This window comes from Oncorhynchus mykiss, chromosome 27 (assembly GCF_057628025.1).
Source record: "Oncorhynchus mykiss isolate SJ-2025 chromosome 27, ASM5762802v1, whole genome shotgun sequence".
NCBI classification, from domain to species: Eukaryota; Metazoa; Chordata; class Actinopteri; order Salmoniformes; family Salmonidae; genus Oncorhynchus; species Oncorhynchus mykiss.
The window spans coordinates 20220178-20237500 of NC_143048.1; the positions used below are offsets into that span (position 1 = coordinate 20220178).

Consider the following 17323-nt stretch of genomic DNA (forward strand, 5'->3'; position numbering starts at 1 on the left):
TGTTTCATCAGACTGGAGGACATTTCTCCAAAAAGTACGATCTTTGTCCCCATGTGTAGTTGCAAACCGTAGTCTGGCTTTTTATGGCGGTTTTGGAGCAGTGGCTTCTTCCTTGCTGAGCGGCCTTTCAGGTTATGTCGATATAGGACTCGTTTTACTGTGGATATAGATACTTTTGTACCTGTTTCCTCCAGCATCTTCACAAGGTCCTTTGCTGTTCTGGGATTGGTTTGCACGTTTCGCACCAAAGTACGTTCATCTCTAGGAGACAGAATGGATCTACTTCCTGAGCAGAATGACGGCTGCGTGGTCCATGGTGTTTATACCTGCATACTAATGTTTGTACAGATGAACGTGTCTCCTTCCTGAGTGGTATGGCGGCTGCGTGGTCCCATGGTGTTTATACTTGCGTACTATTGTTTGTACAGATGAATGTGGTACCTTCAGGCGTTTGGAAATTGCTCCCAAGGATGAACCAGACTTATGGAGGTCTACAATTTATTTTCTGAGGTCTTGGCTGATTTCTTTTGATTTTCCCATGATGTCAAGCAAAGAGGCACTGCGTTTGAAGGTAGGCCTTCAAATACATCCACAGGTACACCTCCAATTGACTCAAATGATGTCAATTAGCCTATCAGAAGCTTCTAAAGCCATGACATCATTTTTGGGAATTTTCCAAGCTATTTGAAAGCACACATGGTACAATGCAAATTACAATTCAATATATATGAAATGGCTTTCTCTTCACAGTCCCCTTTGTGCAGTAAGATGTTATTTTTTGTTAATTTTCTATTTTTTTTACATATCAGAATACTTAAACTTACATGCAAAATACCTGCTGTTAACTTTTAAATGATTGGAATGAATTACCCAAAGAGAGTATAAAGATTTTCAGTATAATTATAATATAATATAATTGTTGCCTTTATACTCTCTTTGGGTAATTCATTCCAATCATTTAAAAGTTAACAGCAGGTATTTTGCATGTAAGTTTAAGTATTCTGATATGTTCACAAATCTACAAAACAGCCAAATTAGTGTATGTAAACTTCTGACCAACTGGAATTGTGATACAGTGAATTATAAGTTAAATAATCTGTCTGTAAATAATTGTTGGAAAAATGACTTGTGTCATACACAAAGTAGATGTCCCAAACGACTTGCCAAAACTATAGTTTGTTAACAAGAAATTGTGGAGTGGTTTTAATGACTCCAACCTAAGTGTATGTAAACCTCCGACTTCAACTGTATATATAAAATTGTTGCCTGTTTTGCATGTTATTTTGGCATTAATACGTGTCACATATCAGTTTGCAAACAATGAAAAAAATGTAGTTAACAAAGCCGCGTACAAACATGGTCTCTTTTTTGTTTTCTTGAGTAAGGCAGCTCCAAAATGCAGGTGTTTCAGCCTAGCTCAGTGCTTTCTGTGGTGGTGGGGCAGCCAACGGAAAATACAGAGCGTAGGGGTTGGTTCTCTAGTTTCGCCGTGATTGGCTCAGTGTTCTGTTACTCATGGGGACACTACGTCACCACAAAATCTACTGACAGGGCTTGAAAATTCAAGCCCCTTGGGTGCTGCCATAGAGTTACAGTAGAAATGCCCATCCAAGAAGGCTCAAGGTCATAGGCCACAGATAAAATGACGTCAAATCCCGTTATATCTACCGTAGCTTTGATTGGACTGATCATGTCAACATCATACTTTCAACATCTTAGCTAGAAAGTTAGCGGTCATCATCATGAATCATGTCGATAATCTACAGGCAAATCCTTTTCGATCCATATGAAGAGAAATTGTAGATAAAATGCATTGGTGCTCATCGGCCATTGGACATAAACATTATACAACAAGTTGGAAATCGCAAATTGAACAATGAGTGGTTTGGAAGAAATCAGTGGCTAACTGCAAGCGATGCAAAACAATCACTAGCCTGCTATTCAGTGGAGTGGGTGTGTGGTCCAAGTCTGGTTTAAGGGTCTCTTTTCAAAGCTTAAAAGGATAAGCATTCAACTCGATGGGTCAGAAAAGGTTGAATACATTGGCCATGCTGTCAATCCAGCATGACTTCTGCCATGTTCAAAACAACTGGAAACTCGGAATTGGGAAATCTCAGACTTCAATGAGTTCAAGACAACTGGGAACTCGGAAAAAAACTATCTCCGACTGAGAAAAAACATTTTGAACGGTCATTCAACTCAGAATTCCAAGCCGGGAACTTGGGCTTCTTTCTAGAGCTCCAACCTGAAGATCACTGACGTCATGATTCAACCTTGATTTTTTTCAGTGTTCAGAGTTCCCAGTTGTCTTGATGAAGTTTGATAACAAAATTTGCCCACGAAGGACTGCCATGCCAGTCTGTTCAAGTAAGAACAGCACAACAAGGTGAGAACAAAAATGTAGAAGGGTGCGTCACTTGAGTGGGTTGAGTCACTGATGTGATCTTCCTGTCTGGGTTGGCGCCCCCCCCTTGGGTTGTGCCGTGACGGAGATCTTTGTGGGCTATACTCTGCCTTGTCTCCGGATGGTAAGTTGGTGGTTGAAGATATCCCTCTAGTGGTGTCGGTCTGTGCTTTGGCAAAGTGGGTGGGGTTATATCCTGCCTGTTTGGCCCTGTTCGGGGGTATCGTCGGATGGGGCCACAGTGTCTCCCGACCCCTCCTGTCTCAGCCTCCAGTATTTATTCTGCAGTAGTGTATGTGTCAGGGGGCTAGTGTAAGTCTGTTATATCTGGAGTATTTCTCCTGTCTTATCCTGTGTCCCGTGTGAATTTAAGTATGCTCTCGTTAATTCTCTCTCTCTTTCTTTCTTTCTCTCTCTCTTTCTTTCTCTCTTTCTTTCTTTCTTTCTTTCTTTCTTTCTTTCTTTCTTTCTTTCTCTCTCTGAGGACCTGAGCCCTAGGACCATGCCTCAGGACTACCTGGCCTGATGACTCCTTGCTGTCCCCAGTCCACCTGGGCGTGCTGCTGCTCCAGTTTCAACTGTTCTGCCTGCGGCTATGGAACCCTGACCTGTTCACCGGATGTGCTACCTGTCCCAGACCTGCTGTTTTCAACTCTCTAGAAACAGCAGGAGAGGTAGAGATATTCTGAATGATCGGCTTTGAAAAGCCAACTGACATTTACTCCTGAGGTGCTGACCTGTTGCACCCTCGACATCCACTGTGATTATTAGTATTTGACCCTGCTGGTCATCTATGAACATTTGAACATCTTGATCATGTTCTGTTATAATCTCCACCAGGCACAGCCAGAAGAGGACTGGCCACCCCTCATAGCCTGCTTCCTCTCTAGGTTTCTTCCTCGGTTCTGGCCTTTCTAGGGAGTTTTTCCTAGCCACCGTGCTTTTACACCTGCATTGCTTGCTGTTTGGGGTTTTAGGCTGGGTTTCTGTACAGCACTTTGAGATTTCAGCTGATGTAAGAAGGGCTTTATAAATAAATGTTATTTTATTTGATATTGCATGCTACTGTAGCAGTATGCCAGGGAGATATGTATACTGTAGCTGAGAAAGTAATACTAAGTGTATGTTGTGTAATAAGCTGTTAGTAGCCCATGTGCTTCACCCTAATCATTTGGTCCCTTTCCCCCTCCTAAAGCCTACTGTTCTGACTTGGTGGTGCACATGTAGCCTATAGCCTGTTTTAGAGAAACGTAATCATTGAATATTGTAAGAGCTTTCACTGTGTGCTTATATGCCACCTTTATTTATCCTACAGTTCTGACTTGGTGAACAGGGAGAATAATGTAAGAATGAACCATGTTCTGAATTCTGTCACTGTACATTTCAACAGAGCTAAACAAATAGTCATATTGACTACGTCCGTCCTAGCTCGCTCATGTCTTAATCGAAATTACAGAATGCCTCTTATCCGCTTGCTGCTCCCTTATGACATAGTTTGTACATCTCAATTGTCAGTAGAAACCACATTTGTTTAAGCAAGTCAGCCATATCTGCTATGTTTTTTTGAAAGACAGTAAATGAGACTGAATGAACTGTTTAACTGACAGACAAGGTTCCACTGATAGCCAGGTGTAGCGGTGGTAAGGATTCACTCAGTGGTGCTGAAAAGAAAGCTCTGCTGTTGGGACAGCTTTATGTCGGCCCTAACAGAGCTTTTCAGTTTGTGGGCATCATTTGTCACCATTATAGTGAAATCAATGTATTGTTTAGTGTTGTGTAGTGGCTTTGCTGGCATGCATCTAAAAAAATGTTTTTTGTTTGCCCCACCAAGATTTACATGCTAAAATCGCCACTGCGGCTAAAACCATAATTTGGTCAATCAGTGAAGTGCATTATCCTCATGATTCCTGTAATGATAGTGTCTGCCCTGCCCCTGTGCCTGTTTCGTGAGCCGCTCTCCTCTCCCCATGCGCTAGAGAGAGAAATGCATTCTGATCTTATAACCTTTCAAAATAAAGCAGCTTTGGAAGCTTCGTTCCCTTGTCCCTGTCAAAGAGAGTAGGGTCTCAGCTTTCTGTAGGTATACTTTTTATTTCTCAATTGTCCATATTCAGCTTTATAGCAACTATTCTACAACCAAGATATGATATGGCTTTGAGATAATGAGTGGCTTGTGTGCGAAATGTGCACCGGCCATTGCAAGGGCTTAGGCCTATAGGTCTCATGGGTAGTAGCTTACAACTGCAAAGCTTTTTTACGACATTTACTGTTGGATGAATACATGGCTACTAGCCTTTTACATTCAGAGTTAGCTACACTAGTTCATGTGTTTTGAGTTTCCACTTCCTCAGGTGTTGAACCCCAAATTAATTAGTCGATGATATTAGTTAGTGCACATAAAGATATATGTAATTCAGCTCTGTTGAACTAAACAAACGCGGGAAATTCTGGAGTCCTATTTCAACATTAAAATACTATAGTCTAATTGTCAAGCCAGAATTGATGTCAATCACTGGATTAGGTTGCAAATCAAAATATCTTGAGTCAACCATTCCTGCTTGGGAAGTGTTAGATGAAAAAAATGTATTTCTTCAATAACTCAGTAGTTGATTTATTACACTGCTTAATAAAGCCCTATGAATGATGATGTGGGATGAATTATTGTCCTAGCCCAGCCCTGAGGTACAGCACAGGATAAAGAGAGATGAGAAAAAAACCAGAAAAGATCATAAAATATATTGTTAATATCTCTTCTCTATTTGAGTCAGGATGTATCACACATCTCCTGCTTAAAGAAGGTTTCCACTAGATAGCCAAAGTCAAAATTGGCTACAAAAATGTGCTTTTTGGTCTTAATTTAAGGTTAGGGTTAGGCATAACGTTAGCAGTGTGGTTAAGGTTAGGCATACGTTTTGCAGTGTGGTTAGGGTTAGGTTTACAATCAAATAAGAATAGAAATTGTGGAAATAGGCAGAGTTTACCCATAATTATGACTTTGTGGTTGTGTTAACTAGTGACGAACCTTAAAGAGAGAGAGAGCCAGATACGTTCCCAGGTACAGTCCTTAGGTGGCCTGCCCTCTGTGAGTGGCCACAGGCCTCTGCTGGGCCCCCTTGGTAAAGGTCTGGGTGCATTGTTGGAATGTGCTAGGTCAGTCTGGGCTTGGGATAGGTCAGGTTTGCGTTAAGTTGCACAGCGGCAGTGTTTTTGTCAGGTGCAGCGGTGATCTCCCACCCGTCAGCCGGCACATAGGGGTAATCCTAAAGCTAAGAAGCTTTCACAGACGATTTCACCAGGCTAAGGGGAAGTTAGGAAAGGTTTGTAAACCTCTTCAGAGCAGAGCCAGTCTTGGCCTCTTGCTGGCATTGAAACCTCTCCCTCCTCTCCTGTGGTTTTCAGTATGGCTGGATGGAGCCATTGAGGAGAAATGGTGTGTGTGTGTTTGTGTGTACACACACATTAGTTCCCTTCCCCTCCATTACTTCTTATTAACTAATAGCGTCCACAGTGTCAGTGACATTTCTTCTAGGAACAGGAGAGGGGGAGATTAGGTCGTCCTGTGTTATGAGTATCTTTTGAAGTCTAAACACCATGTAATCATACTGGGCAGCCATTTTCCCAGAGAAGAAAAAAAGCTTATCTGGCCATTTTGAGCCTGTAATCGAACCCACAAATACTGATGCTCCAGATACTCAACTAGTTTAAAGAAGCCCAGTTTAATTGCTTCTTTAATCAGGACAACAGTTTTCAGCTGTGCTAACATAATTGCAAAAGGGTTTTCTAATGATCAATTAGCCTTTTAAATGATAAACTTGGATAAGCTAACACAACGTGCCGTTGGAACACAGGATTGATGGCTGCTGATAATGGGCCTCTGTACGCCTATGTAGATATTCCATTAAAAATCAGCCTTTTCCAGCCACAATAGTAATTTACAACATTAACAATGTCTACACTGTATTTCTGATCAATTTGATGTTATTTTAATGGACAAAAAATGTGATGTTCTTTCAAAAACAAGGACATTTCTAAGTGACCCCAAACTTTTGAACGGTATTGTATATCTACTCACAGTTCAAATAATACAAACACAAAGAATGTTTTGTCTCCGTGCAATTCAATTTATTATCACATTAAAACATACAGAGGAATTACGTATTATACCTTAATATACATAGCATGTTATAGCATACCAAAACACATGCCATACACTTGCAGATCTCAAGCCTCCACAGTTAAAGTGCATGGTTAGGTGTTGGTGTGCTTTAACTGTGCTTTGTGTGATCAGGCTGGGCAGGATGGCATGATGGTGTGGGGTAACCTCTGTGCACCCCTCTCTCTCGTCTCTGTGCACCCCTCTCTCTCTCTCGTCTCTGTGCACCCCTCTCTCTCTCTCGTCTCTGTGCACCCCTCTCTCTCTCTCTCTCGTCTCTGTGCACCCCTCTCTCTCTCTCTCCCGTCTCTGTGCACCCCTCTCTCGTCTCTGTGCACCCCTCTCTCTCTCTCTCTCATCTCTGTGCACCCCTCTCTCTCTCTCTCGTCTCTGTGCACCTCTCTCTCTCTCGTCTCTGTGCACCCCTCTCTCTCTCGTCTCTGTGCACCCCTCTCTCTCGTCTCTGTGCACCCCTCTCTCTCGTCTCTGTGCACCCCTCTCTCTCGTCTCTGTGCACCCCTCTCTCTCGTCTCTGTGCACCCCTCTCTCTCGTCTCTGTGCACCCCTCTCTCTCTCGTCTCTGTGCACCCCTCTCTCTCGTCTCTGTGCACCCCTCTCTCTCGTCTCTGTGCACCCCTCTCTCTCGTCTCTGTGCACCCCTCTCTCTCGTCTCTGTACACCCCTCTCTCTCGTCTCTGTGCACCCCTCTCTCTCGTCTCTGTGCACCCCTCTCTCTCGTCTCTGTGCACCCCTCTATCTTTATCCAGTTGGCAGATGAAGTGACGTTAGGGCGGGTAAGGGTGCCCAAGGACAGGGGCACGCCTGAGAGGGCATAGGTAGGGTAAAGTTCAGAGACGACACACACACAGTCCCTGAAAGACACACCTGCCACGTGTATCCTTGTTAGGTGGAGCAGAGCAGCCAGGATTATGTGTGTATGTCTTTAAGTCGAGCCAGTGAGCCTCAGCTCGGCGCCCCACCGCAATCTCTTAATGTACTCGCAGGCCGATTCCCTCAGAGTGGATCAGGTAGGAGACCTTGGCCTGTGACCTGACACACACACACAAACACACTACTCTCTAGGTCACAGCCTTGCCCTGACTGCAGTGCTTCGGTTACATGCTCACAGGGGACTGGCAGTGCTTACCGGAGAGGATCAACTTGTGAGAGTGGGATAATCCTGTCTGAGGCATGTGTGTGTGTGTATGTGTGTGTGTGTGTCGCTCTCGGTCTCTGTGTGTTTGTGTGTGTGTATTTGTCTCTATTTACCTCTGTTTGTGTCTTTGTGTGTGTTTTAAGAGGGATGCTAGACAGAAGAGGGGAGAAATAATGAGAAGAGTGACAAGACAACAAGATATGGAGATTGAAGCAGATGAACTAACAAAGAGATAATAGTATGAAACAAAAAGCTAGTTTACCAAGAGGCCAAAAACAGAGATGGACAAGCTAGAGAACAGAGAGAAAATGCATGGAAAGAAGGGGGAAAAGATAAGGACTGCTCGTTGGCCAACTCTTGGCTCCACATGTTCCTAGACTGCGGCCAGGGAATCTGGAACATTCTCTACCTTTGTTCTCATCTGGAGGGGAAGGTTTTTAGAGTGACACGCTCTCATATCCTGTTCTTGCCGACGCCAACACCGCCCTTGAAGTCAGATGTATGGTATGCTGTGTGTGTGTGCGCATGTGGGGGTGTGTGACAGAGAGAGGGAGAAAGAGAGAGAATGAGTCAAATAGAAAGAGTTAGAGAGAGACACACACATAGAAAGTGAGTAGAGAGAGAAAGAGAACAGAGAGGGAGAGAGAAAGGGAACAGAGAGGGCCTGAGCAGTCATCATGGTTTGAGACAAACAGCACAGCTAAGTCTAGAACAATGCCACAAATTGCCTTTACCAGCATGTCAGGAGGCTGGTTTTGTCCAGCTGTTTGTCGTATGTCCTTGCCTTGTTCTCCCTCCCTCCTTCTTTCCCTTTCATCCATCCATCTATCCTCCTAACATTCCCTCCATCTATCCTCCTATCCTTTCCCCAATCTATCATACTGTATCATTAAATCATCCTATGCTTTACATACTTCTAGGTTTTGAGTAGCCAGTCCATCTACCTTCCTATCCTTCTACTTTTTGTTGTTTTTGAGTAGCATAAGAAATTATTCTAGAGATGTTTTGTTCTGATATACAATGTGGCACCCATGATGCCCCACCATGCAGCTTCAATCTATATAAGGGCAGCAGGCGGGTCCTGGCTGGGGTGTGGAATGTTGGCTGACTCAGCATGTACAGTAGCATCAATGTGCAGTCGTCTTTGTTAATGCCTGAGTAGAATAAAGCAGCCATTTGTGGGGGCAGTTGATGCTGATAGCATGGTTTAAAAGAGCTCACATTGTACATGAAAGCATACATAAAACTCTTGAGTATACATACATAAAACTAAATACAATATATAGTGTAAATAGAGAAAAATACAGCACACATATAGTAAAATCTGTCTTCAGTAAGCATACTTAAAGTAAGCGTACCTCATACTTTGGGACCATACTTGATATTTAGTAAGCAAACTTCATACTTAGTAAACATATTTCATAGTTTGTACGCATTTTTCATACTTAGAGCCTTCATTAGCTCTGCAACATGAGCAGAAGACTTAATGAAAACATTACATTTGAGTGCAGTGGGTTCATGTGTTTTTAACTGAGACCTATTGCCTCATATCAGATGTCTTGGATAGCTAGCTATTCTGTTTAGCCTAATCTTCACGTGTGCTGTATTTACCTCGAAACATACTGTACACTGCTACCATTGGCTGTAAAATGGAACATCTGGATGGAGAATTCACTGATCCGATGCATGGCATCTGGACACACACACACACACACACACACACACACACACTTCTCGAAGGCATCTCTTGGTCTTCTGTGTGGGATGCAGGAAAGAGCCAACCACAACAGTTCTTCAGCTGGCAGCTTTAGTTGGTACACAAGGACATAAAGCTTGCCAGTGAAGAACTGCTGTGGGTCAGCCAGTGAGCACCCACGCAACATGTACAAAAACACACACACACTAGGCTACATCTTCTTCATTTTTGTCCATCAGGGTTGGCAGAGGTGGAATCTGTAGAGACAGAGAGAGAAGGGAGGGTGGAGAGAGAAAGGGAAACATTAGAATGTATGTCTGACAGACTGGTGCTAAAATACAATATTCAGTACGACATACAGTACCAGTTAAAAGTTTGGAGACACCTTCTCATTCCAGGGTTTTTCTTTATTTATACTACTTTCTACATTGTAGAATAATAGTGAAGACATCAAAACTACTTTTGGCAGGGCTTTGGTCAAAAGTAGTGCACTGCATAGGGAATAGGGTGCCATTTCACAGAGTTTGCATTTATTTTAGGCACTACTGTTCCCGTGAGTCTTCAACTGTTTCTACAACAAACTATCAAAATTGAAAAATAACATGGTGTCTTACTTACAAGAGTGTCACCAAAGGACAGAAATGTTCACTTTAATTCATGTCAGATTAATCCCAGTGAACTGCCAGGAGGGCTGTGAAACCGTCAAGAGATTCTCATTACAACACATTATCATCAATGATAAAGAATGTACCATAGCTCTGCAGCATTTTTAGCCTCAGCCTAGACAAAAAGTGTTAGTTACAATGCTAAAACAACTCTTATACTTGAGTGTCCCATCTATGTTGATTTTTTTTTATTGTTATAAATAACTTATGTCCTTCAGTAAAACCCATAAAACAACCACACAAAAAAAACACCCAGAGAACAACCAACTGTAAATATATACCCAGTAACATAGTAAGGCCTATTTAGTTCAGTCAGCGTATGGTTAGCTTTTTCGCTAAACATATGATTAAAGTCTAGCCTCACTATGTGCTGTAGTATATGAAAACTATTCCTGTTATGCCGTTTTAAATGCCTCTTCCTAGCTGCATATTTTCCGGGCAGAGCAGACAGATTTGTCACAGTTCAAGGACAGGGTTTTGGGCAAAGCTATCCCTTAGCAGTCCAGCGAACTCAACGACTCTGTAAACCCAACGAACCCACCCTTGTTGCCCTGCTCTGCGATCCAGTGGAAAGCTCCTGTGTGCGGGCCTCACTTAATAGATCCACCCACACCCACACACCGCCCACACACACACACACACGACCCAGCCTAGGAAAACTAGCCAGCTCTGCCAAAGCACTGAGTCCCTTTAAATACAGCCGCCTCACACCCATCTTCCTCCTGAGGCTAGCCAAGCACAGGAGCTCTGAGCAGAGTAATGTAGTGGATCTAATGGATCCATTTTGGATGTGTGCACATGTTAAGACTAGTTATTCAGGGACACCTGATTGGCGGAATCAGCCTTGGTTTTTTTCAGCTTTAATATTGCAGATGGATTGTGGCTTCTATCAATGTAACTGTCTGCATAATTTCCAATCCACAATACATATAGATTTTTTTAATGTATTATTTTACGCTAAGCCTACCACACCTCCCCTAATTGGCATTTGTTTGCAGACAGAGCTGGACAGAGAAGATTCCTCCAGTGTTCAACAGGAACAATACAGTAGCTAGCTGTCAAGGAGATCCAGGAGAGTAGCGTTAGAGAAAGTAAGAGAGAGAGAGCGAGAGAACGAAGAAGAGAAAGAGAGAGGGGGAGAGAAAGAGAAAATGAGGTCGAAAGAGAAAAGGACAAGAAATTAGAGCAATGGGCTACACTAATCCACTAACACATTCGAACCAAAGAGAAGTGAGTAGCGCTGAGGGGGAGCTGACTAGTGACTGTCCTAAATCCCTAATGTGACTTGTATAGTGTACAGAACTAGCCAGGGGCTAACTTACCTTCTACCCTACTGTGGAAATGGATAGTATGATACGTAGCTAACAAAAGGTAGGTATCTAGCTAATGTAATCCAGCTACTGTACCTTCGGGCAAGTATCAGAGTCAAAATTAACCTCAACTTTATTTCTGGATAAAATAACATGCAATGTACTGTAGCTATTATAGCATAACTAGAGCATCCTAATGTAGCTAGCAATGTAGGTAGTCAAGATTCAGATGGCAAGGCTTTCACTGCTAGCATTATTACCATTTGCCAGCCTCAGAATCTTCTAGTACCATTAGAATGAGGACTAGCATTAGCCAGCCTACTGTCCTGACCTACAGTACAGTAGTGTTTGTTAAAGGACACGGGGCAGTAAGTCAGTCAGTGTCCTCCTGCACCTGCAGACTCTCCAGAGAGGCTCTGACAGAGCATAGTACAGCACTCAGCCATCACAACACACCTGCAGACTCTCCAGAGAGGCTCTGACAGAGCATAGTACAGCACTCAGCCATCACAACACACCTGCAGACTCTCCAGAGAGGCTCTGACAGAGCATAGTACAGCACTCAGCCATCACAACACACCTGCAGACTCTCCAGAGAGGCTCTGACAGAGCATAGTACAGCACTCAGCCATCACAACACACCTGCAGACTCTCCAGAGAGGCTCTGACAGAGCATAGTACAGCACTCAGCCATCACAACACACCTGCAGACTCTCCAGAGAGGCTCTGACAGAGCATAGTACAGCACTCAGCCATCACAACACCCCACAGCCTCCGATAACTAGGTATTTTCTAATGCCTTGTTATTAATGGACTGATATTGATATTGCCTCCCGCTGTTACTGACTTCATCTTAAAGTGTGTGCATGTGCTCCCGCATGCATTGACATGGACATCATACTTCATGTGCATGTTTAAAGTGTGTTTGGGCTGTGTTATTAGTATTAGACATGGAGGAGAGCAGTATAGAGAGAGAGAGAAAGAGGGAGAAAAGAGAGCGCAATAGAATATTATTCAACCCTTGGTGACAAGGTGCTATGTGCTTTCGTTGACCCCTCTTTCCCCTTCTATGAGACCAGTTCTTCCAATCATAGACACCATGTTTATCATTCTTACATCATCTCTCTCTCTCTCTCTCTCTCTCTCTCTCTCTCTCTCTCTCTCTCACACACACACACACCTCTGGAACAGTGTATTCTGCATCAGGACTCTGTACGGGTATGTATGTACAGTTGAAGTTGGACGTTTACATACAGTTAGGTTGGAGTCAATAAAACTCGTTTTTCAACCACTCAACAAATGTCTTGTTAACAAACTATAGTTTTGGCAAGTCGGTTAGGACATATACTTTGTGCATGACACAATTTTTCCAACAATTGTTTAAGAACAGATTATTTCACTTATATTTCACTGTATCACAATTCCAGTGGGTCAGAAGTTTACATTAAATAAGTTGACTGTGCCTTTAAACAGCTTGGAAAATTCCAGAAAATGATGTCAGTCAGAAGCTTCTAAAGCCATGACATCATTTGAGTCAATTGGAGGTGTACCTGTGGATGTATTTCAAGGTCTACCTTCAAACTCAGTGCCTCTTTGCTTGACATCATGGGAAAATCACAAGAATTCAGCCAAGACCTCAGAAAATAAATTGTAGACCTCCACAAGTCTGGTTCATCCTTGGGAGCAATTTACAAATGCCTGAAGGTACCACATTCATCTGTACAAACAATAGCACGTATAAACACCATGGGACCACGCAGCCATCATACCGCTCAGGAAGGAGACGCGTTCTGTCTCCTAGAGATGAACGTACTTTGGTGTGAAAAGTACAAATCAATCCCAGAACAACAGCAAAGGACCTTGTGAAGATGCTAGAGGAAACCGGTACAAAAGTAACTATATCCACAGTAAAACAAGTCCTGTATCGACATAACCTGAAAGGCCGCTCAGGAAGAAGCCACTGCTCCAAAACCGCCATAAAAAAAGCCAGACTACGGTTTGCAACTGCACATGGGGACAAAGATCGTACTTTTTAGAGAAATGTCCTCTGGGCTGATTAAACAAAAATAGAACTGTTTGGCCATAATGACCATCGTTATGTTTTGAGGAAAAAGGGTGAGGCTGGCAAGCCGAAGAACACCATCCCAACCGTGAACCACGGGGTGGCAGCATCATGTTGTGGGGGTGCTTTGCTGCAGGAGGGACTGGTGCACTTCATAAAATAGATGGCATCATGAGGTTGGAAAATTATGTGGATATATTGAAGCAACATCTCAAGACATCAGACAGGAAGTTAAAGCTTGGTCGCAAATGGGTCTTCCAAATGGACAATGACCCCAAGTAAACTTCCACAGTTGTGGCAAAATTTCTTACAGTTACAGCTCTGTCAGGAGGAATGGTCCAAAATTCATCCAACTTATTGTGGGAAGCTTGTGGAAGGCTAGCCAACACGTTTGACCCAAGTTAAACAATTTAAAGGCATTGCTACCAAATACTAATTGAGTGTATGTAAACTTCTGACCCACTGGGAATGTGATGAAAGAAATAAAAGCTGAAATAAATCACTCTACTATTATTCTGACATTTCACATTCTTAAAATAAAGTGGTGATCCTAACTGACCTAAAACAGGGAATTTTTACTAGGATTAAATGTCAGGAATTGTGAAAAACTGAGTTTAAATTTATTTGGCTAAGGTGTATGTAAACTTTCGACTTCAACTGTGTGTGTGTGTGTGTGTGTGTGTGTGTGTGTGTGTGTGTGTGTGTGTGTGTGTGTGTGTGTGCGTGTGTGTGTGTGTGTGCGTGTGTGTGAAGGAGGGAATTACATACACATATAAACACGCACTGCTGTTCTGTGATCTCCCATTAAAAAAAATCACTGCAACACACCGACACACACATACCACCCTCAGGCCCAGGCCACCATACCACTGTAAATAATGCCCCTCACCACCACCACTTCCCACCCTCTACCCTTCATAAATTGCTTTCAAGTCAATGGGAGATCAATATATTAGTCATTGGCTCCCTCGCCTCACAGTAGAATTACTAGGAAGAGGAAAGGGACTCTATTTCAACTAAAACCTCTGTCTGTCTGCCTCTCTCTCTGCTTGACTGTGGATTAACTGTATATTACAGAGGGGAACCACTCCTATAGCTGTCTGTCTGCCTCTCTCTCTGCTTGACTGTGGATTAACTGTATATTACAGAGGGGAACCACTCCTATAGCTCTGTCTGTCTGCCTCTCTCTCTGCTTGACTGTGGATTAACTGTATATTACAGAGGGGAACCACTCCTATAGCTGTCTGTCTGCCTCTCTCTCTGCCTGACTGTGGATTAACTGTATATTACAGAGGGGAACCACTCCTATAGCTCTGTCTGTCTGCCTCTCTCTCTGCCTGACTGTGGATTAACTGTATATTACAGAGGTGAACCACTCCTATAGCTCTGTCTGCCTCTCTCTCTCTGCCTGACTGTGGATTAACTGTATATTACAGAGGGGAACCACTCTCCACTCCTATAGCTGTCTGCCTCTCTCTCTGCCTGACTGTGGATTAACTGTATATTACAGAGGTGAACCACTCCTATAGCTCTGTCTGTCTGCCTCTCTCTCTGCCTGACTGTGGATTAACTGTATATTACAGAGGGGAACCACTCTCCACTCCTATAGCTGTCTGCCTCTCTCTCTGCTTGACTGTGGATTAACTGCATATTACAGAGGGGAACCACTCCTATAACTCTGTCTGCCTCTCCCTCTGCCTGACTGTGGATTAACTGTATATTACAGAGGGTAACCACTCCTATAGCTCTGTCTGTCTGCCTCTCTCTCTGCCTGACTGTGGATTAACTGTATATTACAGAGGGGAACCACTCCCCACTCCTATAGCTCTGTCTGTCTGCCTCTCTCTCTGCCTGACTGTGGATTAACTGTATATTACAGGGGGGGGGGGGGGGGGGGCACTCCCCACTCCTATAGCTGTCTGCCTCTCTCTCTGCCTGACTGTGGATTAACTGTATATTACAGAGGGGAACCACTCTCCACTCCTATAGCTGTCTGCCTCTCTCTCTGCCTGACTGTGGATTAACTGTATATTACAGAGGTGAACCACTCCTATAGCTCTGTCTGTCTGCCTCTCTCTCTGCCTGACTGTGGATTAACTGTATATTACAGAGGGGAACCACTCTCCACTCCTATAGCTGTCTGCCTCTCTCTCTGCTTGACTGTGGATTAACTGCATATTACAGAGGGGAACCACTCCTATAGCTCTGTCTGCCTCTCCCTCTGCCTGACTGTGGATTAACTGTATATTACAGAGGGTAACCACTCCTATAGCTCTGTCTGTCTGCCTCTCTCTCTGCCTGACTGTGGATTAACTGTATATTACAGAGGGGAACCACTCCCCACTCCTATAGCTGTCTGCCTCTTTCTCTGCCTGACTGTGGATCAACTGTATATTACAGAGGGGAACCACTCCTATAGCTCTGTCTGCCTGACTGTGGATCAACTGTATATTACAGAGGGGAACCACTCCTATAGCCCTGTCTGTCTGCCTCTCTCTCTACTTGACTGTGGATTAACTGTATATTACAGAGGGGAACCACTCCTATAGCTCTGTCTGTCTGCCTCTCTGCCTGACTGTGGATTAACTGTATATTACAGAGGGGAACCACTCCTATAGCTCTGTATGTCTGCCTCTCTCTCTGCCTAACTGTATATTACAGAGGGGAACCACTCTCCACTCCTATAGCTTTGTCTGTCTTAACAGCTTGTTCACCAGAACAGAGCCATGCATCAGGAATATGACACACTCTGGTGGAGATGCTCCTTTCTTGCAAAAGGAGAGAGACAGGAAGAGAGACAGGAAGAGAGACAGAGAGAGCGAGAATGGGAGAGACAGGAAGAGAAACAGAAAGACAGTGAGAGAGAATGACAGTGTATGCATGCATAAAATAGAGTGCGTGAGACCAGGAGCCACACCCAGTTGTCTGGAGACATTGGCAGTGCACTCTCCCCTCCCTCTCCCCCCCACACTCTCTCCCTCCTCTCTCTCTCCTCCCCCTTCCTTCCCCCTCTCTCTCTCCTCCCCCTTCCCCCCTCCCTCTCTCCTCCCCCTTCCCCCCTCCCTCTCTCTCTCTCTCTCCTCCACCCTCTCTCTCCTCCACCCTCACTCTCCTCCACCCTCACTCTCCTCCACCCTCACTCTACTCCACCCTCACTCTACTCCACCCTCACTCTCCTCCACCCTCACTCTCCTCCACCCTCACTCTCCTCCACCCTCACTCTCCTCCACCCTCACTCTCGGTAGTGAATAACAGTGTATGTGGTTTGAGTTATGAACCAGTGTTCTCTTCTCTAACTGACTGCAGGAAGTAATCTCGGAAAGGGAGAACCGCTGAGCCTTCTGGGAATACACACAATCCATTTGGGCTATGAAATGCCAGTTGACAATGCTAACGAAGGAGGAGAGGGGGGCCAGACGAGTCACTGGAATGGGGGAAACATCTCTGTCTCACGTCACTGTTACTGCAACGGATGTGTTTTGACATTCCATTGGATGTATATATCTTATGTTGCAAATGCCACTCCTGTTCAGTTAATGTACAACATCATGGCAGCAATGGGACGGCATAGAGATTAGATTGACCCATGACATGCCAATATAACAACGTCTCATCAATTCAAAGACAATGAATCAATCAATAGATTATTTATTTATTATATAAAATGACTCCCCAGAGGGAAATATTACTTCGCGCTGTAGTGGAGAGGTTGTCAACTAATGCCTGAAATAAGTGACGCAGAGGAGAGAGAGGAAAACATGAGAAAGAGAAACAGAGATGGAGAGAGAGAGAGAGAGAGAGAGAAAGGAAAAGAAAAGAAAGCGATGAAAGTGAGAGAAATATAGGGAATGAGAAGAGCAACAGGACAAACAAAATG

General features: G+C 43.9%; 1 long non-coding RNA gene across 6 annotated transcripts in view; it reads right to left on the reverse strand.

Moving 5' to 3' along the window:
- Positions 1 to 6504: 6504 nt before the first annotated feature.
- The window catches only part of LOC110507692 (uncharacterized), a 25694-nt gene continuing 14875 nt past the window's right edge, over positions 6505 to 17323 (reverse strand). Inside the window, exons 2-3 of one of the 6 annotated variants that reach the window (XR_016492442.1) lie at positions 7284 to 9666; positions 6505 to 7147 (exon numbers count right to left, since the gene is read on the reverse strand). This is a non-coding gene — a long non-coding RNA (uncharacterized LOC110507692). Of the gene's footprint in view, positions 9667 to 17323 lie in introns of all 6 variants that reach the window. The other 5 variants (XR_016492440.1, XR_016492439.1, XR_016492441.1 and 2 more) reach the window with 5 other exon arrangements.